Genomic DNA, 26,609 nt, shown 5'->3' with positions numbered 1-26,609 from the left:
TCATAAACCCCCTCTGACTGATTTTGCCTCTGTTCAATTGAAATAAAAATCTGGACTGCATTCTTATATTACTGCATCATTACATATATTATATAATGCATAATTTGTCTATACAGTGTTAAAACAGCCACATACTAACAGAGTTGTTGCTATAATGGATCAGCTGGAGGAGCACCCTACTCTGCGTCTGTGATCGGCTCATTAGATGCTACCAAATTAAAATATGTGGTAATGCCATTATTGTAGTGTGCTAAACGTATTTGCATGTTATTAGTGACACACCACATGTTGATGAGGCAGTACAAAAATATACAGGCTATAATATGTCTGCTGCCTGTTGGTAAAATGCTGTGATGGTCATAATTGGTGGTTAAACATACAGGTCTTTTGGAACTAGTCTTTGTTGCTGACAGGCAGCAAATCATTTCTTTCATAACTTCCAGTCATGCAACATAGTCTTTCAGCTTAACTAAAGCTGACAGATAAATGAAATGAAATAAAAAGTGTCGTGTTTGATGCTTGATCTGCACTTGATCATGGAAGTATTTAGTCAAATACAGACACAGAGGTACAAAAGGACAACTTTTTCAATACAGCACAGAGCCATATCACACAATCGATCACAGCAGAATGTCCCTCCAGCTGATCCATTCTAGCTTTAGACTATACTCAAAACACCCTTTGATATCCATTACTGTGTTCCCCTGCATGTGTGATTGAAGATGGCTCTTTCATGACATTTTCCTTTACTGTCTGCATGAGTACTAACTACATTGTGGTGGTAGTATGTCTGCAGTGGAGGACAAAGTAGAGTCGAGTCAAATCAGTTCTGAGTTACGGTCACCTGGTACCATGAGGTTTGGAAAAAACAACCTTTTTTCATATATTTAATGCTACATGTGATTAAGCGACTTCTTCCACTGGTCCTACTTGGTATGTTTTATGTCCAAAAGTGGCCACACTCCCTACACCAAGGATAGCTATGTGACTAATGTGCTGAATATTAATTTGACAGCACTGGCATTCAAAGCATATATTAAGCATTCTGAATATAGGAGTAAAAACCACATTTCTATATTAAGTGACACATTCTCTCGCTGAGTTTATTGGAAAATCCTTCAGAGACATATGAGTGACAGTGAACTTTTGCTGACAGACAGCAATCTAATGATTGAAGCACAAAAATAACCCATGTAGCACAAATTGGTCCCTGTAGAAATTTACTTCTTAGATTTTACCTCAATAGTACAAGAGGTTTTAGCAGTTTTGTCTGCAGTAGCTGCAGACATAAACACAATATTTCTTCAACCTGGCTGAAATCGTAATGCCTCAAACTTCACTGCACCCACTGATATTAAATAAGAGAACACAAAAGATGGACATGCCACAAAGAAGCATTCAGCCACAACAGATTAAACAGAAACTGGACAATGACTTAGTAATGGTTCTGTCAATATCACCATGTGATCTACTATTACCCCCACATGAAGTAAACATGTAACAGAAAGGATAGATTTATTTCAACCAGAGAACATTATTACATTTACTATTTACATAATTATAACTAAGTATTTTCCTATTCCCTCTCAACCAGAAAGAAATTATTCACATTATTCACCTTATTATGAAAATATGCGGCTCTATGTAACAAAACAATACAATTTCTTAGAAGTATTACAGAAAATATGGCTTCAGCACCTAATAGTCACAGTATCTTCCAAGTTTATGTCCACATGAATATGTTTCAGCATCACATTAAATGTATTTGCACAAAAACATCCGAAAAAAACCAAATCATTCGTCAAACATATGTAAGAAGGAAACTCTATTCAGTTCCAGTGTAGCAGAGTAATGCTGGGTAAAAAGGGCCGGGTACACTTAGCTGCTACTGGTTTTCTTCCTGGGCCTCTTCCAGTCCATACTGCATGTTTATCACCCTGAGGTGAGGCACCGCACGGTGGGCAATCTGCCTGGTAATGCCCAGCCCAACCACCCCCCATCCCCCACCCCCAAGGCCCTGGGGCATCCCTGGGCCGACCAAGCTTCCTCAGGCCCACAGTTGGTGATCTAGTTTTACAAGCTGACACATATGGGATCCCTTTATTATTCATACTCTGGGGAGGTAGAGCATTGGAGTCCTCCACCATGTTGCGGCAATGAGTGTGTATGTGTGTGTGCGTGGAGGGGTTGCTTAACAGTTTCCACTACGAGTGTGCATATGCATGTGTCGATTACTTCCGGATGAAAGGGGTGTTTAATTTTGACAGAGGGCTTATGTAACAAATCAGACAATCCCCAAACAGCAGAGGAGTGTGTATTACAAACATGCACACATGCCCAGAGGTGGCATACTCTGCACATCAAATACATATCCACTAGAAGGGCACTCAGACAGAGCATACCTCTACCATGTTCCCACAGTCCTCTAATTCAACCAAGCCCAACGTAAAAGATTAGAGCTTTCACCACCCCGTTTTATAGATCTACTCTAAAAATGGAATGGGTTCATCCTTGGTCCACCCCCTACCCTTTCAATTCATGAAATTAGTGTTCTATTTTCTGCACAAACACACAAACATACAACTTCCTTCTACACTATGTACAGTACAATGCTTATAGTTCTTTCTTCATTTCTGTCTGTCTGTCTGTCTGTCTGTCTGTCTGTCTGTCTATCTATCTATCTATCTATCTATCTAAGCATACACTGTCAATAACAACAGCATGTGATTACTAGATACACAGTACTTGTATGATATTGTCACTAGCTTAGCATTAACTTTAGCAGAGGCAGCTAATGGTAGGAGAGAAATGTACATGCAGAAACCAACACCATTCCAATGTGACCAACAGTTAAAATATTTACGAACCTACTTGAGTGTCCTACAAGATAAATTTGTTCAAAAGTAAATCTCATAAGAACCACAGAAATATACAATTTACAGTTTTTGGCATTACTAACGCTGTTATTGTTTTCCAGTAACGGGTAATCTAATTAATTACAATTTGAAACGTTGTAACGCCGTTACCATTACTGACAGTGAAATGTGGCGCGGTACTATCAGAGTCTTCCATATATATCAGAGTAGCAACACTTCCATAAACTTCCACTGTATTAAATGGCGGCTGAAATATGGACCTACTTCTGGGTTTTGTAGGGGCCGGTAGTGCCAACATTATGTAACGCTGTCAGAACACATTCATTTCTATTGCAGCTGATGTAGCAATTCCAGTGCTAAGTTACTAAGACATTGTCATCTTTCAAATTATCGAGTGTATATTAGGGCCTACAGTTTGTCTACCAGTTGTGGTTTGAGGTCCAACAAATATGAAGTTAAATGAAGTATGCTGTTCTCTGTTCTACCCTTTGTAACTGGCAGGTGAAACCTGTTCAAAAATCCAAATTCTCCAAATATGTTTGAAGGTTTTTCAAATAAAGTAAGACAATAATTACTTTCCCTGGTAACTAATTACATTTATGAAGGAGTAATTCAGTTAGTAATTCAATTACTTTTTTGGGAAAGTAACTAGTGACTATAACTAAAGTTTTTTTTAAAGTAATTTGCCCAACACTGGTAATGGATGCCATATCTAAATTAAAGGCAGCTTGTTTTGCACACTGTTGCTACTATAGAAGAACTGAAGAGGCACTGAAGAGCCTGGGAGTACGTGAAATAATTTATGTGAACAATGTTACTAAACGTTTACATAGAAATTAATGTAGTACAGCCTGTTATCAAGTATGTAGGCAAATGAGAAAGTTGACTTTACAACTCATTCACACATTGAAAATAAAAGCACAATTAATAATTGCAAATCTCTTTACTCACATATTGCACTTAAATGCCAGTAAAGAATGTTTAAGTAGGGTATTTTCTTGACTTGCACATAAAAGGACGAGCCCATTCTCTTCCACTTGTTAATGACACTTAGGATTTCAGAGTCAACAGACCCAGAATTAAAAAGGTAGGCCCAGTGTATCTCTACCTTGTACACCGTCTACACACACACACACACACACACACACACACACACACACACACACACACTGGCTTCTCTCTGCTTGTACATGAGTAGGCCTCCTGACCAGCAGAGAGGAGGTAGGAGTGAATTACAAACCATTATCCCTTGCGCTAAAGTAGTTACAGCCGAAACCTGAGAGCTCTCACCGGAGGCAAGAGATGGAGAGAGGATGGAGGGAGCCGGTCGGTCCAATGGAGAGAGTGACTTTAGGACAAATGGGAACAAAGAGAAAACAGATGGGGGAGAAGATGACAGAAGGATAGAATGACAGGAAAAAACACAGCGATGGAGAGAATAAAGTGGGGAGTGGAACGTCAAGTCTTGACATTTCTCTGCCTGTCTTTATGCAGTGAACTTGGGTGTTCCTTCTGGCCCTGTTCCTCCGCACCACCTCCTTACCCTTCAACCCTCCTGTTCCTATACCCGCCTCACCCCCCCCCCCTCCTCTGTTCCACTTTCCTTCATCACTTTGTCACAGGTTCATGGTTTCCTTGGAAAGATGACATCACATTAGTCACAGTGTTTAATCAAATGTCATTATCATTTCACAGAATGCTCTTTGCGTGCGTGCGTGTGCGATTGTGTCAGTAATGTCACTTCTGCTTTTGGCAGCAGCATAAGATTTATCCCTATGGGGACTCGTTTCACAGCTCCATGAGAAATACTCTATGAACAAAGAAAAACGGGTTAAGAAAGCCAAAAAAAAAAAAAGAGAGAGAGAGATAATAAGAAACTGTGTGTGTATGTGTGGTAAAGATCAAAAAAGTATGAAAATGTAAGGGGTTTAAGTGAAGAAAAATCAACGGGCAATTATGAAACAAAGGACGAGGGACGGAAAGGACAAGAGGGGTTGATGTGTGCAGGAGAGACAGGGACGGAAAGTGGAGGGGAGGATGGAGTCAGCACTGGTGTGGATGTGGGGTGGTGGTGGTGGGTGTGAGCCGGGGATAATCCTTGTATCCCATTGTCTCCTGTTTTCAAACCAATTATTGTCATCTGCAGCCCCATGAAAGAGAGTTAATGAGGGGAGCAGAGCTTTGGAGTGTCAGGGCACAGTCAGGGGAATGGAGATAAAAACTGAGGATGGAGAGAACTCTGGGATACGGGGGAGAGAAATGTGGCACCGCTGTGAAGGGAGAGAATGTAAAGTATTAGAGAGCGAGGGGAGAGGAAAAAAGTCAAGTGTCAGGGAGGCAGGCGGTTCACTGATGCATTTTGTATGCCCTATGCTTTCATATGTCGTGACTACAGACCAAAAAAAAAATCCATTTATCTTCATGGTCTTCTTTCTCCTGTTTACATCACTTAAAAACTAATCAGTACCTGTCTGGTTTTGTGTTTCTGCTATAATTTGGAAGAAGCTACATCCTGAAATAACTGGATGTAATGATAATATTTTAACCCATAAAGACCCAAACATCCACCAACGACCAAAACCATCTACTGATCTAAAATGTTTAATAACTTCTGATCCACTAATCCTATCAATACATGTAAATAATTGGCATAAAATGCAGTTTGTCATCTTTTCATGGTCATCAGATATGACCCATATGGACGTTCAGAGGCTCCGTAGTGAACATGGAAACACCGCAATGATCTACAACATTGATTCTCCAGTAAAAAAAACCCTGTCATTTATCACCAGTTTGACAAATGACAGTGAGTGGAGACACTTGGTTTATGTTCAGTTAATGATATCTTTGCTGATAAAGTCACTTTTTTAAACAAAATTTTCTCTATTTCTGATTTCATAACCCTCAACTCTAATCTGAGCTTTTATGAAGATCTACATGATCTGTGAATTTAACATGGAAAAATACATCATTTTCACTTAAAAAATGCAAAATGCAGAGGATAATATTATAATACATAGTGATAAAACACTTAAAAAAGGTTAAATAGAGAGAAAAATTCATTTTTGTAATTGCTACAAAAGTAGCACTGGGTCTTTATGGGTTAAGGTATCTTTCCTTCATGTATCATCTTCAATTCATTACAGAAAATAAATCCTTCAATGGGAGCTACACTTACAGCCATTTTATTAAGTACATCTTGCTGCTATCAAGTGTACCTAATAAAGTAGCCCTTGAGTGTATACGCTGCTTCTGTAGGTCATGTGCTTCAACATGAAACATAAGCTGTAAGCAGTGGTTATTAGAGTTACTGTAGCCTCTCTGTCAGCTCAAACCAGTCTGGCCATTCTCTTCTGAACTTTGGCATCAACAAGGCTTTTTCGCCCAGAGAACTACTGCTCACTGGATATTTTCTCTTTTTTGGCTCCAGTCTCTATAAACCCTAGAGATGGTGGTGCGTGAAATCCCACTAGATAAGCAGTTTCTGAAATACTCCAGCCCATCTGGCAAAAAACCCACACTCAAAGTCACTTCAGTCACTTTTCTTCTCCATTTTGATGCTCGGTTTGAACTTTAGCAGATCATCTTGACCATGTCTACACGCCAAAATACATTGACTTGATACTGAATGCTTGCCCTAGTAGATATTTAATTTAATGTGCACTTGAACAAATCTGTCTAACAAAGTGGTTGGTGGATGTATACTTACCTATTTCTAACAGTACTGGTCAAGCTATAATACTGGTCAATTTTTGCCCACACAACAAATTCTGTGGAATTAAACACAGCAACCATTATTCCTGTTCTGTTTCAAACCTGAGGTAAAGGCTGTGTTTGTTTCTCTCACATTCATAATTAAATTTCTTTTTTTAGCCCTGCATAAAATCTTGTTGGTCATTCTTGTGTGTAAAACAACCCTTATTTGAGGCATTATCATAGCGTAAATGACTGGTTAACCCTTTATAGGGCACTCATAGAAATACTCTGAAATTCAAAATTTCAACTTTAGTGTGTTATTGGAGGACGTAAGAAGACTTTATTACTTTTGTGAAATTTTTCAAAATTGTTATGTTATGTAGAAAATCAAGGTCAACAAAGTTACTGTATTTGGTTCCTGACCTGTGGCAAAATAAATTAATTAAAAAATCCAAGAAGTATATATTAAAAATATATAAGAAAAACACATGTAATGTGAAAGGACCATGTATTTTAGAGCATTAGACCAGCCTAAGTTCTGATCCAGACACCTGTCCACATCCACATTATTCCTTTGAACATCATTCCTTACATTAGTACCATTACTTCATGGTACCTAACAAAGCAGGTACACTCACTGTTCATGCAGAGGTGGACCTTACAGACCCTGTAGACCACATTGGACCTGAGGTTGTTGCCCTTATTGTCCTCACTGTAACTGTTGCTGTCACTGTCTTGTAATGTATGCAGAAATGACCAAAAATAGTAACTTGCCCTATAAAAGGTTAAATGCTGTTTGGATGTGAGGTTATGTGTTTGGCCCAGCACTTAAAGTTACATCAGCCACAATATGGGGAGAAAAGCACCCAGAATCTGGAAACACACACCTTCCGTCTGCATTCAGTCACAGTGTTTAACACCACTGTGGAAAAGAAAAAAAAAAACACTTCTCCACACCTGTGTCATGGAGTAGAACATATCAGAGTCAGAGTCGAGGAAATCTTAACAGCAATCCATAATTACAGCTGTCAATCATGTATTTAACCCTCTACATGAATACTTGACGAAACCAAAGTCGACATCACAGGGTACATTTTTTTTTTTTTTTTTTTTTAACCCAGAAGTTGGTAGACTTCTTATTTCATGTCAGACCACTTGGCTCTTTGGATGGATTATAAATGGAACTTTTACCCAATGATAGCATATCAAGAACTGCAGCTTTAACATATTGAAGGATGTGCAAGTATTTTTCCTCAATCTCTCTGTTATGAAGGAACACAATGGTAAGATCTGGATATTTTATCAGTATTACTTATTGGCATTACTGAACCACAAACTGCATATAAATATGAACATAATAACACATCCCTAAAGGTGAGGCCAAAACATTACAGTCTCCCCAGTGTAGGCCTAAATCCTGCCCCATTGAAGCCAAATTAAAAATGTTGACCTTACTTTTAAAGAGGTAGAAGAAATTGTATTGTAGTGTATTGTGTGTACATGGCAATTGCTATTTTTGTCTTGATCATTTTTATTTATTAATGTATTCGCTCGAATATTAGTTCCTCGTGCACAAAAAAATGTTAATTTTTTTTTCTCCTGCTCAAAACAAATGAATGAATGAATGAATGAATGAAAACTTTACATAAAACACATGGGTGGGATTAATGATATGGTGTTTATTATATCTATCTTTGTAAATCTAATCCTATAACAATATCTTATTTCCTATCTGTTTATAATCTGCATTATGAACTGCTCTGTACCCCTTTAGACCATTCAGACTATATGCAATGTGGTGCAGGACACTAAAATCAATCAATTATTTCATCAATACATCTCTATCCGCATGTTCTGCATTAATCCCTTAATGCACCTAGTTTAGTGTGCCCATATGTTCTGCTTCCTGTGTGTTAAATATTGCCTTACATGCACAGTATAGTCACATGAAAAATGCTCAAGGCTATGATCAAGAGCTCTCTGCATTCACTCGACAGGTTGGCTGCTATAGGCTGCTCTCTCCATGGTAACCATATCTGCTACATGCCATTTTTAACCTCAATCCTTTCATTTACTGTCGGTAGATAAGTCTATACAGTAAGTCTCTCCCAGTCATCATTCATTCAGTATGTGGGTTTCCTTTGTAATGGCATCACAGGTTAAGACTTAGTGGGTCGGTGATGCACATTCCAGGGCAAGTGTTACTTCACTTATATAAGATCTTTGTATAATTTGAGTTTTAACTGTTTGACAGTTAGTTACTAGTATGATGCTCACTATTCTGTGAGTTTGTGGTTGATAGAATTATTTTTTTGAGCTGTTTTGTTTAGCTGTTTTATCTTAAATAGGTCAAATGCAGCACATACTTCATTAATAAATCAGCTAAACTGTGAGCAACAGTGTCAAAGAAATAACTATAACAACAACAAAAACAAACATGTAAGATTAAAGGTACAATTCTGATTACTGATCGATTGAAATGTAAAGCAAAAGTAAAATGTGGAATAAAACATATTATTTAAAATATCCTTAAAATACACATAAACACATACAATACTGCATTTATGTATACTATTTTAATATTTAAATGTATTTACTATTTTACTGTTTAAAACTAACAACACAAACACACATAAAACAAGCCTGGAAGGGAAAAATGAGCAGCCAATTAGCCTTCTAAACCTTATTTTGTACATAGCTGAAAAAAGCAGCTCTGGGCCAAAGCTGAACCAGAAACTTAGTCTGTCAGCTGCAACTAATATTTAAAATGAGTAATTCATTTTACTGTTCAGCATCATTATCTCTCTCAGATAAGTCTGACATTGTGTTTGCACCAAAGTAAGTGTGCTGTCTGCACGCCATGATGAAAGCAAAAAAAAAATCTTTGTTTCTCTGGAAACAAATTTAACACATAAAATTATGTACAGCATTTTCATTTTTCATTTATTTGTTTCAAGCAGAAGGAAAAAAACAGAACTTTTAAGTGTATAAGGAACTAATAGCAGAGCAAATACATTTATAAATAGAGGTGATGAAGACAATATAGCGAGTGCCATGTACACTAGTAATAACAAAATAAATTCAATAGCTGGAAAAGGAGTGGGAAGAAGAAAATGTATTAAATCCCACCCTCACCTCTCATTTATACAACATAACACATTACTTTTGCTTTTTTAATGATAAAGTCACATATGTTTAGAGTCCTAATAATGTAAATAACAGATGTATGACAACTGATGCATATTACACATAGTAACTATCTAATTGATAGTCTGCATAACTTATAATACAATATACTTACCAACAATGGTAAACAACGACAAGCATTGTGAAATGTCACACAAATTCCATTATAATAAAGCCACCAAAGTCAAGAAAACTAGATGGAAAGATGCAGATGGTGATAAATTAAAGGAAATTCTTAATAAAAGAGTGAAATTTAACAAAAAGCAAATGCCTCTGTAGAGGGGACTTGCATGGTACAGTCAAGCAGTTAATATCCAGTCAGCTTTCTGGCTTGTGTAAACATGCATCACAGGCCCAGTTGACTTTGGCTGGGTCAAGGTGACAACAGGAAAAAATCTAAGCAACATTCACGTGTGAATGAGGGTTCAATGTTGGGGCACAGATGGCAAAGACTGTTGAACTGGAGAGGGTTTGAACAGGAGCAGCGACTGAAGTGACATCTGCACTTGATTACAAAGACATCACATAAATAGGACCATAAACTGTGGTCAACAGGACATTTAAAGATTGAGCTGTTGTATATTATGCCCTTTCAGCTTGACTTGTGTCGACTCAGAGCACTTTTACTTGGTGTTTCTACTGTATAACAAAAGGGGCCACCAGGTACCACCACATACTAGTTCTTGTACCACCTTCACTGCATCTGTAATGCTAAACATGATGTAAAATCATGTAAATCACAGATTTTTCTATTCAGAATGGTCACTGAATTATTGTGTATGTGTGTTACCATCAATACAACTCTATTCTCATTATACAGCAACAACATTCTCACTTGAAAAATCCTAATATGATTTTTATTTTGGAAATTCCACCTGTCTGTTTAGATCTCATCCCCTTCCATGGTTGTCCTGCAAAATGCTGCGGTCACACTGTAACGTCACAATAATTTACTAATGTACACTCTGTTGCTATGACAACCATCTGCGCTGAGGTAGTACTATACCTGCAAATAAAATGCAACGTGCTAGAGGCGAAGTGAACCAAGCTGCGCTGTGTTGAGTTGATACTGGCAGTGGAAAAGTGGCATTAGTGTGATATGTCAAGAAAACAGAAAAACATACTCTATCTTGGGTTGAGGATGTCAGGGAAGAATGTGATAAGACTTGAAGCATAAACGGAAAGAAAATCTGTCACCAATTACACCCAGAGGGATATTATAGTGGGCCTGCAGTAGATAGGCTCCTCATTACAATGATGAATGCACATTCACATGGAAAAAGTGGCCAGATGAGTCATCCTTCACCCCATTCTCCAAAGTGGGTGTGTGCATGTGTGGCATACAACAGGAGAATGGTACAGGCTTGGATGCTTGACCCCTACAACTACGGAATCCAGTGATTCTGTAAAGCTGCATTTTGTTGGGATGATTTGGACCTACTTGAATCAGACCCAGAATCAATACTGACTGATCACCTTTATCCTATGATCAAACATTTCTGTACTAATGGATAAAACACAGCGAAGCCACTTTTCCAAACTTCTCTACAAAGCTACATTATAGAGCAGTGTTCTGTAATTTCACTTGTCTAAGGTTATGTTCAGACAGCAGGTCTTAATGCACAATTCGGATTTTTTTGTGAAATCCAATTTTTTTTGTGTGCTCGTTCATATCACACATTAAATGCGACTTTTATCAGTTTTGAGTATAAACTGAATGCGACACTGAAGTGACCCACATGCACAAAAAAGGTCCTGATGTAATACATGACCACGCAGGCACGCACTGCGTTAACAGAAGAATGTCTTTCCCGCCGCTTCTTCTTCTGGGACGCAGGATTGTGACGTTTGTTGCATTTCAATGACGTAAAGGTTGGATAAATGCAACCTGGCCGTTCAAACTGAAGTCACATTGCAAAATATCGGAAACATATCGGATTTAGAACCACATATGAAAGTGGCCTGGGTCGAATTTGAGCTGTTAAAACTGTCTTTAACAGATCGGATACAGGTCACATATGGGCAAAAAGAAACAGATTTGGGCCACATTTACCTGCAGTCTGAACGTAGCCAAAAACACCTATAGGTCCGATCAAACGGTAACATGTGGACACATTTGGTGTTCACCAGTTTCTGTCATGTAAGCAGAGAAACTTATATGCATGTATTATACATATTTTAGCACTTTGACGAGGACTTGAAACGGACATAAATTTTTTAAGCTTCACGCAAGTATGAAGTTCTCGACAAAAATTGATATCAACTAGGACAAAACCTCTTAGATATTATGTTCAACTATCCTGAAAAATACATTTTGGAATAAAATATTGAAAAGTCTCGGTTTTATTGACATGAGAATGTGGTAACACATGGACAGGCTGCCATAGTAACACATGGACGACTCTTTACCATTGTATGCATCACCTAAAATGTACCAAAGGATCATTATTTTCTGAATGTTTCATTCAAATATCTGAATTATAAGCAACTTGAAAATTAAAAATGGATATTTTTGTGGTAACACGTGGACAGGACCTTTTAAGCAACTCACAAATGTTCAAACTCATAAATATCAATAATATTCACAAAATAATGAAAATTTAATACATGAAACGTAACAATCATCTATATAATCAACAGACTGAATACATTTTCACATTTTTTAGCTATATTTTTTTTAGCATCAAATTTGAGCAATGGCTATGGTTTAAAAAGTACAATCAATAAAATCAGTTGTAATTTTTTTTCTACTAGTGGCATTTTAAAAGGATAACAGTTCCCTAAAATAGAGGTCTTTAGCCAAAAAATGATCCCACTTGATAAATGATGTGCACAAATTTACTTTTTCATGTTTACTTTTGCTTGATCAGACCCCTATGTAATGTGGTAGCATTTCTGCAGCCCAAAAAGAGGGGAGTAGACCACCTGAATTACAATATGCTGAAAGGTAACTACGGAATGTGTGTCCAGTGATGCCAACAAGTTACAAGCACTGCAGCATTTAGCAGGAAGTGGTGAAGCTGTAAATTAGAAACGAAGCGGCCTATTAGGCAGTTAAAACTGACTGTGTACACACCGATAATAAGCACCTGTGGGTCAGAGGTCAACCAAAAAGTCAACTGTGACTAAGGCTTAAATTGAACACTTTTGCTGATCATTCCACTGTTCAGCTTCATTATTTCTTAGATAAGTCTGACACTGTGCTTGCACAACAAAAAATGTGTACTGTTTGCATACCACGGTGACAGTACACAAGCTAATTTAACACCACAAACTATGCCTAGCAATATTAATGTCACAGAAATTGTATTATAAATGAATTACCAATACCAGGGAAAGTATGGATAACATAGCAGAAGAAGCATTACTACAGGTATATGCAGTGTGCATCGTTTACACTTGACTCATATGAGACCCAAGAATGTACCATGCTCTCACTCACACTGTGTGTTAACTCTGCAACACATCAGCATTCAACAAAGCACACAATGTAAGAAGACACAACACAGAAATGATAGTGATTCTTACATTGATATATACGGATTTCACTTCCTGCGTAGTATGTTGTATGCACATGTAACGGAGGTAATGTATATAATGTGTGATTCCACTTGCCATCTTCACACTGTTATTGTATTAACTACAATTTTATTTTATGGTCATTGAACGCAGCACTCCTGCTAACTAGGGGAGATGGCAACAGTTTTGCTGTTCTTTCTACCTGATAGGTACATTTATTGTTAGTCCGGTCATTATTTTTCATTATTTATCTTAATTTCATATTTAAAAATTAAGATAAATAATGAAAAATAATGACCCGGCGACACAGTGGTGCAGTGGATAGCACTCATGCCTCACAGACAGAAGGTCCTGGGTTCGATTCCAACACCAGTCGACGGGGGTGGGACCTTTCTGTGTGGAGTTTGCATGTTCTCCCCGTGTCTGCGTGGGTTTTCTCCGGGTACTCCGGCTTCCTCCCACCATCCAAAGACATGCACTGATAGGTTAACTGGTTAATGTAAAGTGCCCATAGGTGTGAATGTGAGAATGATTGTTTGTCTCTATATGTCGGCTCTGTGATGAACTGGTGAAATGTCCAGGGTGTACTCCGCCTTCGCCCATAAGTAGCTGGGATAGGCTCCAAGTGACCCCGTGACCCTAGTGAGGATAAAGCAGGTTCAGAAAACAAATGAATGAATATTTAGCTTAATTTCATTTGTGTGAAAGTGATAGTGTTTTCACTTATTTGCTTATAGCATGATTAACACATGGTGTGTAAGCTAACTTGCAATTTTTTTTTTTATTTTAGCTTAACAGAGTGATAACACGTTCGGGTGTTACTGATGAGACTGACTGTATACTCATCTGCCAGGAATAAACGGTCAGTGTCTGAAATGGTTCGGTTTCTGTCATATTGAACACAACACACGAACACAACTGCTACACACACTCTCCACATGCTCTGTCTGTGTTAAGGTGTTGTAAGCACATGTTTTGTTCTTTTTTTCAGATGTAACATACAGGGCAGGTCACTAAATGCAGCAAGGGACTGAACTTCATACCTGGCTTCATTTCTTCCCTAGACACAATACACATACCACTACTTGTGCAAAAAAAAAAAAAAAACATGCAAGATGAAAAGACACACACAACACATATGCAATGTGTTTGAGGCTGGGATCTGTTGAATTTTACAGTGTCAGAGCTGCACCTATCTCACTTCAACCAGCTGTTTATATGACAAATCAGATCTGTTTTAGGCTTAGACCCTGTTATTACCTGCACTGACAACTCAGTCACGACTGAGAATTAAATGCAGCGAGAAAGACTGCAGCTGAAATAACAGATAAGGTGAGAATGACGGATGAGGATGTGATCTTCTTTTGCAGGCCTTCGTGTGTGTGTGTGTTTGTAATTGTGTTTATTAGACCCGCATGAGAAAGTAAAGAGGACAAAAAAAAAACAAAAAAAAATGAGGAAAATGTTGCAGTAGTGATCATTTTAAAAAGCCAGGAATAAACAAAAATATTGGAAAGCTTTCACCTTCTCCCAAAAATCTCAACACTGCATTTCTTTTTCTCGCTTATTTGCATGATCAATGTGAAGATGTGCGAGAGACGGGAAGGACAAAACATCTTTCCACTTTTAGCCAGAACTCACAAATGCAAAATTGGCCGCTGTTACCACTTACTGTGTAAAATTACTTGCATGTATTCATTAGAGCATGTACACATTCATTAGACTATATTGTTTTAAATTCCCATGAGAGCCTGTAGATCCACTGAACTCCCCCTCATCAAATCAATGTAAACACAAGCTCACCGGTAAAACACGATCACTCAAGGCAGTAAGAGCAGCATCGTGGGTTGATTATGAGCGAACAAAATAAGAAAAAATACATCTTGGCAGGATTACTGCTAATCTGTGGGTGCAAAACATATCATCTACTGATGTGCATGTAATTGGCATCATCATAATTGCATCAATATGATTATTGAGTGCCTTCATTGTGAGTGTCTATAAAATTTCACAGTATGCAAGTACATTTCTTACATATAAATGAAGAACAGGAAACTAGAGTTTAATTGCAACATGCTGGCATAATTAAATGGATGGGTCTGATTTGACTGACTACTGAGAGTCAAATCAAGAAAAATGAAGGGTGTTTGTACAGTAATGATAGCACAGTGTGTATCATACAGAGAAGTAATCAATACATGCACCCACTGAATCAATACTTATGTACTTACACTACAAACAAAAAGTTAAGGATATTTTTAATTTTTGGGCTATTTTTTTCAGTTCAGCGCTTTTTAATTTTTTGTGTGTGAATTGAACTGAAACACATTTTTTTATTGACCAGACATAGTTTTATTAACAAATAGCACAAATGACCAAAAAAAAAGAAATATCCTTAACTTTTTGTTTGTAGTGTACATACCCAATGAGTAAATACACCTAAAATGCCTTTGCAAGAAATATTTTATTGTCTTCTTGCACATATTTATACTAGCATTCCATCTCCTTCTCTGGTAATGTTGTGGCTTTTTCCAGTTTGGTGGTGATGACAGTGTTTCTGCAGATTTCAGCTACTTTTAAAGACCTTTTTAATCACCCTTTTGTCACTGCCAAGTTATCACATACTGCTGCTTGGCCATGAACATTTGATGTCTGTTTTCAACACCTGGAATACTACTACAGGGTCATTTTTCAATGTGGAGGGTACTAGAAAGAAGTCCATGTAAATCCTCAGACATCAAAAATTAATGACTTGAACCAGACGATGTTGTTAAGTGGGTAAAGCTCTTAGTAGGAGGTGGTTATGGTGGCATACTAAAATTTGTGGAGTTCCCCACAGCATTTTCTTTATGTGCTTTATTTCTTTCTGTCTTCCTGGATTATTTTTTCTAACTTTAACCAACTTAAACATGTTTTATGTCTAAATCTAACAAATAAGCAGCATTGTCTTGCCATTTGTTAGATTAGAACAGGGCTGTCAAACTCATGTCAGTTCAGGGGGCAGTGGGCTGGACCAGTAAAATAATAGTAACTAGTGTTGTCAAATGATTAACATTTTTAATCGGATTAATCACAAGGATGCTATGGATTAATATTGATTAATCATGATTAAATATCATTCATTTTTAATGTAACTGACCATTTTTTAGAACAACGTGCAGCAGGCTTCAAGTTTATTATTTCCAACAGCCTTCAATCAATCACTACTCTTGAGCCAGATCTTATTGCATATACCCATATTAAATTAAACTAATCTGATACTGATAGATTACTTCTAGAGGTAAACAAGAGGAGACGGCATGTGAGTCAACACACCGAAATGAAACACAATAGCTGTGATGAACTCTGATCAGGCTAGACAGTTCGGCCTAGGGGTTACTGGATATGTTTGGTACTTTTTTTTTTACTCTTTTTTTTTTTTTTTCCCAAAAATACATTTGATAGTGTGACTGAACTCAATGAAACTTTATAAAAGTACTATTGATTTCATAGTCCAATCAAATGTTAAGATGCACTCCGATTGTTTTTAAAGCTTTAAAAGGCCTTAAATTCAGATATTTTGGATTTTAGACATTTTACGATGTTTTAGGGACCTGTTGAAACTCTGCATCCACCTTTATTAACACAAATTAGCACTATTATAGTTATAGGTATCCATGCTGTTGCTAAATGTTTAGCATTACCCACCTAAATGGGTAATAGGTTAGAATCCATAATTGAGGGGAATCATACTGTACGCACCTATATATTGTTTTTTTGTTTTTTTTTTAAGAAATTCTTACTTAATCCTAATACTTCTTTATTTTGACAGATAATATTATCGCATGTTGTGTATTTCTTCATGTCTTAAATATCTCCGGAGTTTCTGTTGTGCTTGCAGTCAGCATCCATTACATTCATTTCTATTATAACAGTAGTTTGTGTTGTGAACTGTTTCCACTGTGGAAGAACAGAGCTGATGAAGGACTTGGCAGAAAATATGAGGATTTTTGTGGAAAAGTAACATAAATTTCTCACATAGAAGTCAATGCACAGGCTGTAGGCTGCTGAGGAAGGCATGAGCTTGGTAATGAAGTTAGCAACGTCAACAAATGACCAGCTTCCATTACAACACAGACACCAAACAACTTTCATGTAAGAATGCAAACACACTACTCTTAAACACTGAGCCTCTAAGATATTCATTCATTCAAGCTTTATCAAGGACACAAAAACTTGGTCCGTAGGGTAAGATCAAGCAAACAAAAAAAAGACATAGTATAAATCTGTATGTCGCTTCTACATAAAGGCTCAATTGCCAGTGAGACCACATTTTAGATGTAAACCTTACAGAACTAATCTTGGGACAGACCAGGGCTTGTACAATTGAATTTGATAATTTTGTAATTCTGCATATGAATGAATAAATAAAATGTTGTACAGCTGCTGCGTAGCATCGAACACCACAAAACACAAACATCTGACTTGCTCTATAATGTAATGTAATAAAGGGGACCCTCAGCAGTATCCTCACTGAGTCATATTATAAAATTAAACTAAATAATCTAGCTTGTGTGTGTTTTTTTTCTCACTAGGATTGAAATATTTATGTGTGGAGCTGAAATATGTAAAGTCATAACATTCTCTTGACTTCTTGTTGACATTTTCTGCAGTGAAGCCCCGTGACTTGGTCATTAACTGACTTTGTGGAGAGTTTTCTCACTGCTGCCCCTAATTCCACATATTTAATTGGCCATCGGGCCCTGGACCCCCCCCCCCCCAATCGATGGTGACTAACTTTAACTGGCTCAAACTGCTCCTAATTGTCAATTTTCTGACTATGTTTTAGTCTGTGTGCATACAGAGGGACTGTGCTGGAAGCGTTTGTGTCTGTTTTCTGGTTCTGGCATGTTTGTGTAGAAGAAGAGATGGGTCTATGTGTGTGAGCTCTAACCAACGGGCTCTGGTCATGCGATCCATGCTGCTGTCTAATTATCCAGATGTGATGGATGGCTTTGATTAAATCATATGAAGGCTGATCCACTCTCTGCCTCTCTCTCTGGCTTTCTCTCTCTTTTCCTTTGACACACACATACACACACACACACACTTCAATCTCTTCTCTTCACTGTATGATACAGGACTTGAGAAGTTCAGAACAGATGAGCCCTGCTTTCAACATTGATAAAAGATATCCATAAATCATCTGGAGAGATAGAGAGAGAGGCTGACAGAGAATTAGAGACAAAAGAAAAGATGGAAAGAGATGCAGAGAAACAGACATTCAGCGAGGACAGAATACCTGAATAGTCATTTCTCCGCTAATGATATTTACGCAGCATTTCTTTCTCCTCAGCAAAAAACAGCATCTCAGCCTTTTAAGCATTGATCAATATTGAAAGAATTTCTTCAAAACTCTTCAAGCACTCACTCAACCCACCAAAACACTTCCTACACATCTTAAAATAAACTTTTTTTTTTTTTTTTTTTACAAAATTGGCAACAGTTCTCATCCATATCTTACCTATAACGACTCAACAAGAGGCAATAACCATGGCTCCAAAATGTAGCAAATGCCAAAGTATCTTAAAGTTGTAGTACAGCTGACGGTCACTGAGGTTGGAAACAAAAAGCCCTGGCTCCTATAGAGTTACACTGAATTTCTATCTAAAAATACTACATCAATAATGCTTTTTCAGGACCCACGTTATCCTTATCTGTTCTATTTGGACTGTATAATAAATGATCTGTTCTATCTTGTTGCTCTGTAATAAAATCTCCGGTCAAGTGAAAGGCTCCGGTGTCTGCTGGACTTTTGGAGTTTCATTTTATTTTGTAAAATACATTTTTCCCTAACAGCTCAACTATTGTTATTAAGTTGTCTTAATAAGAGTGTAGGCTGACTTTGCCACAGTGCTTGATCGAGTATCTCTCGGAGCTCAGTAGACCCACCACTTTGAGCAGATATGGTCACCTCTGGTTCTAAAAAGCCAACATGGTCAAATGTCAGACCTCTGGCTTCAAAATGGCATTTCAGAAACCAGTGAAGGGTGGTTTCTTCATCAATGAGTTATATAAAGTCTATGGGTCTCATTCAAGCCACTAGCCATTACCAGCAATTCGATATGATGTGATGTGATATGATACGATACGATACACTTTATTGTCCCCTTAGGGAAATTTGTCTTGGACTCTAAGAGCTGCACAGGTGAAGCTGCCAATTAATAACACAGAAGTATTAGACTAAAACAAAGATGCAATCCCATAGCCCACCCATATTTAGTGCTGCCACTAACGACTAATTTTCTAACGATTAATCTTTCAACTAATTTTTCGATTAGTCTACTAATCTAAATGATTAATTAAAAAAAAGGTACTGCAGGCACCAATGCTGGCATGGATTCCCCATGCCACGGCCAAAAATAATTAGGCGGTCAATAGTAACGACTCGTTGACTAAAAAATATGCTGTCGACTAATTTTCATGGTCAGTTACATCGACTAAGTCAACTAATTGCAGCAGCATTACACATATTGCACAAGACTCTCACTGATAGTTAAAAGAAACATTCATTCATTCATTTTCTGAACCCGCTTTATCCTCACTAGGGTCACGGGGGTCACTTGGAGCCTATCCCAGCTACATAGGGGCGAAGGCGGGGTACACCCTGGACAAGTCGCCAGTTCATCGCAGGGCTGACTAAAAGAAACATGCTAGCAATAAATAACAAGGACAAAGAATAGATAAAAGATAAGACACAACACCATGACATTACTGCACGATCCATTTTTGACAGAGCTAGTCATATAGGTGGAATGCAGCCCATTGTTACTCATAACAAAGTAACTTAAAAAAAAAACCCACAAACTACAAGGAGCATTACATGAATGAAGAATGGCATAACACTATATACAGTTGTGGAAAAAATTATTAGACCACCCTTATTTTCTTCAGTTTCTTGTTCATTTTAATGCCTGATACAACTAAAGGTACATTTGTTTGAGTAAATATAATGATACCAACAAAAATAGCTCATAAGAGTTTAATTTCACAGCTGATATCTAGCCATTTTCCATGGTTTTCTTGATAACCAAATCACTTCAGTTCTTTCATCAATAACCACGGCATTGTGCTGCCAAAAACAGTGCTTTTAATTACATGACACACACAGGAGTTAGTACTTGATTGTATAACCATTGTTTTTGATGATTTTTGATGCAACTGTATAACATTACCAGAATAACACCTTTTCATTTCAGTATTCGTATCTAAGTATACGTCAATAGACTGAATTAAAAATACAGCACTCATTTTTTGCGCCTAATTTTTTATGGAATACTTGTAAAAAAAAACAAAGTTGATAAAGACATTAAATCAGGTAACATTTGTCTAGATAAAAACATAAACACTAAACATTAACCACTGATACCACAATTAACCACATCTGGAATGATTATGATGATTATTAATTTTGTTGTACATTGTATTCTGCGTAGATTTCCTACATAGACTTATAACTTAATAGAGTTACAGCAGAAATATTTAAAATGTGATGTGATGTGAAAGAGTGAAGGAAAGAATGAGTGCATGAATGTTAAAGAATTAAAAAAAAAAAAAAAACATCAACAGCATTTTTTTTTTTTTTGGCCCATTGCATCGTTTTTTATTTGTTATCTACATTTCACTGTTTACTCCCCTGTCAGTAAAACAAAGCAGGAGTGACAGTTTCTGACTGTGACAGATGGCCCTCTGTAGCAGCATAATATCAGTAAGAAGTGTGAATAATTTCAGAGCCATGCTGAAATACTAACAAAAGCAAGGTTTATTTTGTATGGGTGACTGCACTGAAAAACTATGAAATAAAATTCCAACATACTGTAAATTAAACAATACTGTTCCTGCATTAAATTGTTGAGAAAAGAGGTTGGCATACAGGACTGCTACAAAGAAAATAACTCCCAGCTTAATTCTCTTATCGGCTGCTGATAAGCTGCACTGCAGATAATCAACCAATGCCATTGATAACCTGTTTTCCTGCAGGCTCAGTTCTGTCTGCTTCATCACTGGTACGCAAGCTACACACATTTTAAAGTAGTTCCAAATGAGATGCTGTCCTTCAGCGGTACACAAAGCTGCTGTTTGAAGTTGTACTCTTTGGGAAAACATATGTTGACAGTAAAGGACTCGGCATGATTCCACAAAGCACAGATGCACAGTGTAAATACACAGTATATGTAGACAGCCTTTCAAAAGTTCACTACCAGTCAAAAGTTTGGACTCGTCTGGTTTTTCTTTATTTTCATGACTATTTACATTGTTGATTCTCACTGAAGGCATCAAAAAACTATGAATTAACACGTGGAATTATGTAGTTAAAAAAAGTGTGACATAACTCACAGCATGTTTTATACTTTAGATTCTTCAAAATAGCCACATATTTATTCTATTACTGCTTTGCACATTCTTGGCATTCTCTCGATGAGCTTCATGAAGTAGTCACCTAAAATGTTTTCCAACCGTCTTGAAGGAGTTCCCAGTGATGCTGAGCACTTATTGGCCATCTGCAGTCCATCTCATGTCATTTAAGTGAGAAGGTGAGTCCAGACTTTTGACTGGTAGTGTATATCGGCCAATATATCGGTTATTGGCTTTTTTAGCCCCAAAATCAGTATCGGCATTGGCCCCAAAAATCCCATAGCGGTCAGACTCTAATGTTGTTCTTCAGCGTTACATAAAGCTGCTGTTTGAAGTTGTACTCTTTGGGAAAAATATATGTTGGCAGGAAAGGACTCGGCATGATTCCACAAAGCACAGATGCACATAATGTAAATACACAGCATATCTATACAGCTTTTCAAAAGTCCACTACCAGTCAAAAGTCTGGAGTTTCCAGTGATGCTGAGGCCATCTGCGGTCCATCTCATGTCATTTAAATGAGGTGAGTCCAAACTTTTGACTGGTAGTGTAGAAGAAATAAGTTTCAAATATTCACTATCTAATGTTTTCATGTGCTAAGCTAATAACTCTCTCAGTTGCTAAATATGTTAATGGTCACCGATTTCTATGTAAAGGACACAGATCATTTTGCAAAAATCCTCCCTTTTGCTCCTGATTTCTTCATCATCTCCCTTCTGCTCCTCTATAGCAGCCACAGTGGACACTGGCTACTACTAGCTTGGAAACAGATTCGTAAAGTGATTAGCTACAAGCTCAATATGGTTCCCAAATTAAACTTCACGTACACACAAGCATGGGTGAACCTTACATAGTTTTTTTTTTGTTTTTTTTTTAACTTTTGTTCCATCTAATGCACAGGTGTCAAACATGTGGCCCGGGGGCCAAATCCGGCCCGCCAAAGGGTTCAGTCCGGCCTGTGGGATTAATTTGTGAAATGTAAAAATTGCACTGAAGATATTAATCATTTTAGTTCAGGTTCCACATTCAGACCAAATTAATTTCCAGTGGGTCGGATCAGTAAAATACTATCATAATAACCTATAAATACTCACAACTCTAAATGTTTCTCTTCTAAATGTAAACATTTTTATGTCATTTTACTGTATTTACACTAAAACAAACAATCATTTCACAAAAAACATGAATAACCTGAACAAATATGAAAAATTTGAAATATCTGAAGTGTCAGTTTACCAATATTCTGCCTCTTTATTAAATGTTTTGTGTATTTGTTGATCCACTGTGATCTGTAAGTTGTAATTTACATGTGTAAATGATAAACTGAGACATAATATTGTTAAAATTGCACTTAGTTTTCTTAAGAATTTCAGTTTGTTCATGTTATTCACATTGTTTTAAAGGATAGTTGGTAGATGCAAATATTGTCATCGCATAATTTTACTTTTTTTGCTCTAAAACATAGAAGAAAATTTGGAGTTGACATGATTTCTATATTATGTTATTATTTTACTGGTCCGGCCCACTTCAGATCAAATTTGGCTGAATGTGGCCCCAGAACTAAAATGAGTTTGACACCCCTGATCTAATGCAATCTAAAAAAAAATTATAAATCTCAGTTGTAAATTCACATTATTCACTGACAAGACTGTAGATTTACAACCCTTCAATGTCATGGTTAATTAGCATCCTCTTCTACCCTTACAGTTGTTTTCAAACATCAAAACACATTATGAGAGATATTTTGCAAAACAAGCATTTTTCCTCTACATTTGACATTTTAGCTTACAATAACAGAGTTTTCAAAATGCTTCCCAAAACTAATGTATCCTAAACCCACCTATTTTTGTTTTGTGTTTACCTTTAACATGAAATAAGTATAAGTGAGTGCATGACATCCCCTGTATCTACTATGTCTTATATTTTGTCAATCTCCATAGTGTCTTGAACAAAGTCAAGACAGTGATTGCACATGAAAAATATTCTTCATCTACCTTGAGCTTTTCTACTGGTTCACTTTTGATTATAGCTTCAATGTGCTCATTTGTAACAAAGGTAATTATTGTGACAACACTGTGTTTAGTTCACTACTACAAGGCCCCAACCACAATCTTTTGAGATTTTCAGTCACCTAAATAACTGACTATGGGGTGTTGTCATTAGAAGGAGGGTTAATGTGACCGAAAAGAAAAAGCCTAAGATTTCATCCCGTGCAGTGCCGCAAGAAATTCTGTCAAAGACATGTCATTCAGTCATATATGCTCACAGTAGTATGAAGAACTGTAGACTGTATGTAAGACCCTGGAAACAACCACATCACGGAAATGGTGCCAGGACATTACACAATTTGCTCTGTTGGATTATCATGATTATACACCACAACATATTACCACACTCATACTTATTATGTACTAGTATCCTACATAAATCCATTTTCAGTTGTGACACTCCAATTTGTTAAAACAGGAAACACACTGGTGTAATTGGTATCATTAAAATGAACTGCATCCCATTTAGCTGCATCAGTTTCAAGCCTTGGAACTGTGCATGCTGCTTCGCTGGAATGGCCTCCAGGGGCAACTAAGGGAAAGAGGCATCATTAATGTTATCAGTAACACCTGTGCTTTGCCTGTTTTTACAAGCCAAAACGTCTGGTGTTAAAAAAAAAAAAAAAAAAAAAAAAAAAAAAAAAAAGCATACTACCGCTACACTGATCCTATTGGTCAACTTTACTTCAATGCAGTGTCTCAGAATGGTCAACTGTAGTGACTTAAAAAAAAAAACAGTGGATACTCTTAAAGAACATCTCTTTAGGAAAAATATAGGTTTAGTTATTGAATCAAAACAACTCAGTTTAAGATAAATTCTGTGTTTATGGTATTTTTTATTTTGTATATTTATATTATTCTGCTGATGTGAACAATTGCACATTTTCATTAACAGCATTTTAAATATCTACAAAAAGTTTACATTTCCAATGTATGTGTTTACCGTCAGAACATAATGGTAGCAAACTCAAACTGGGGGGCCCTTTGAAATGTTTGCCAAAGGATCCAACAGACTCAACACTGACATTCCAGCGCATATAACATATTGCATATCCATAGGATTACTTTCTGAGGGAGTGCACAGCCAGCACTTCAAATGCATGTAAGATATGTGAGCCAGCCATTATGCACATGCAAATGCGTGGATAAAAAAAGTCTCATTCCTAACACAGAGATGTGGTCGTTCATTCACTGTTGCCACGGCTTCTTCATTCCTCACATTCACCTGGATATGTGCAGTATTATCATTTACATAACAAGACGATTATCAGAAGTGAGTTACAGTGACCAGTACTTGCCTTCCCACCAAAGACAAGCACGACAGGCATGCAAACCTATGTTAAAGCAGGATTTATGATTTCTAAGACAACACCATGATGTATCTATAATTGCACTCACAAAGAATATCACAGCACATCCTGCTCTAAAGTCCCATCAGCCACATGCAGAGCACTTTCCCAAAGTGGCCTTGTCTCTAGCTATAATTAAGTAGAAGCTTCGGAGCTTTCTGTTCTCTGAAAAAAAAACAAATGAATAAAATAACCCTGGACAAAAAAGATAGATGTGTGGCTGCATTTGCTGAAGTGGTGATGGATAAACAGGTGAATACAGAGGATAAATAAATAAAATGACAAATCTGGGGCTCGATGGATGGGAGGCAGTTAAGTGGATTTAGCCAATTAGAGAAGAGAGAGGAGAGGTAGGGTAGATAGATCCAGAGTGCTTCCAGACACCAGATGGACTGTAGCGTGTTGACGTCACAGTGGTAACAAAAGACTCAGGAGTAAAGAGGGAGGAGAGAGTGAGGAAAAGGAGGAGACTGAGGCTAAGAATAGTAGTACTACCTCAGGCCAGCACAATCGGTCGGCCGTGGCTGCTATTTTTTACTTTACTACTGTGCCATCCAGCACTCATGTGACATCTTTCTCTCCTCTCTTTCTACCATCAATCACTTGACTCATTGTCCAGAATGGAGCGCCAACAATAACCGGTCACATCAATATCGACTTTTCTACAAAACAATCAAACAACCTCTGACAACAAGCTCCTTTCCCCAATCCAAGTAAGGGACAGCTCAACATTTTACATGCATTGCGCAGCTACGAATGTGTACAGCAGCTTCAAAAGAAACCATACCACTCTACATGTAACATCAAACAAAAGACACTAGAGACTATGGAGAGAGAGAGAGAACAGACTGAGTGGCATGCTTCTGATCCCCACTTTCTTAGAGCTGCTTCACTGGCGTGGTCTAATCCTTGAGAGGTTCCATTGGGAACTCTTACACACTCCTCCAGGGGATAGGTTTCAAGGACACACAAGAAAGACGTGGAATTTTGAGGGTACAGGTAACAAGTACTCTCTACTTACCACAGTCTCATCAGGAAATGGTGCTCCATGTCTTCAGGAAGGAAAAGGCCAGCTGAATAATTTGCTCTCAATCACCCTTCAGAAAGGAAGAGACAAAGAAAAGGAAAAAAAAAAAAACATTAGGGAAACTGCAGAGGCTCATATGAGTTGAACAGTGTAAATCCTACCTAACAGGAAGTTTTTAGCTGCTGTCTCTCGTTCCTTGACTATAATATGTCCCTCCCACCGTTATGGGAAAAGCAACCCTCCCCAATAGTGTCGACCTGTTAATAGGTCCCTGGCGATGCCTGCAGATGCAGTGCGATAGAAAATTTGTGGCCGTTTGTCCTGTAACAAGAAGCTCCCCTGGACCGGCTGCTTGGCAAGCACTGCGACCCTGCTGCTTGGAGCTCTAGGCCCAAGAGCCGCAAATAATAAAATCATGAGAGAAACCGAGAGAGAGCAGAATTAGTGGTGGAAAATATAATAAAGGCAGGAGAGAGAGAGACAGAAAGAGAAGGATAAAGAGGGAGAAAAAAGA

The 26,609-nt window shown here is 37.5% G+C and overlaps 1 protein-coding gene across 2 annotated transcripts in view; it reads right to left on the bottom strand.

Annotated features, from left to right (window-relative positions):
• Positions 1-26,609, bottom strand: part of dlgap3 (discs, large (Drosophila) homolog-associated protein 3) — a 209,489-nt gene that overhangs the window by 67,715 nt on the left and 115,165 nt on the right. For both annotated transcript variants that reach the window (XM_030147524.1, XM_030147525.1), the window contains exon 2: positions 26,090-26,165. The gene's annotated coding sequence lies outside the window, so the exon portion shown is untranslated. The remainder of the gene's footprint in view (positions 1-26,089; positions 26,166-26,609) is intronic.

Source organism: Sphaeramia orbicularis, chromosome 11, assembly GCF_902148855.1.
Source record: "Sphaeramia orbicularis chromosome 11, fSphaOr1.1, whole genome shotgun sequence".
Taxonomy (NCBI): Eukaryota; Metazoa; Chordata; class Actinopteri; order Kurtiformes; family Apogonidae; genus Sphaeramia; species Sphaeramia orbicularis.
The sequence above is the reverse complement of the archived record's forward strand: the minus strand, read 5'-3'. Positions and strand labels throughout refer to the sequence as shown.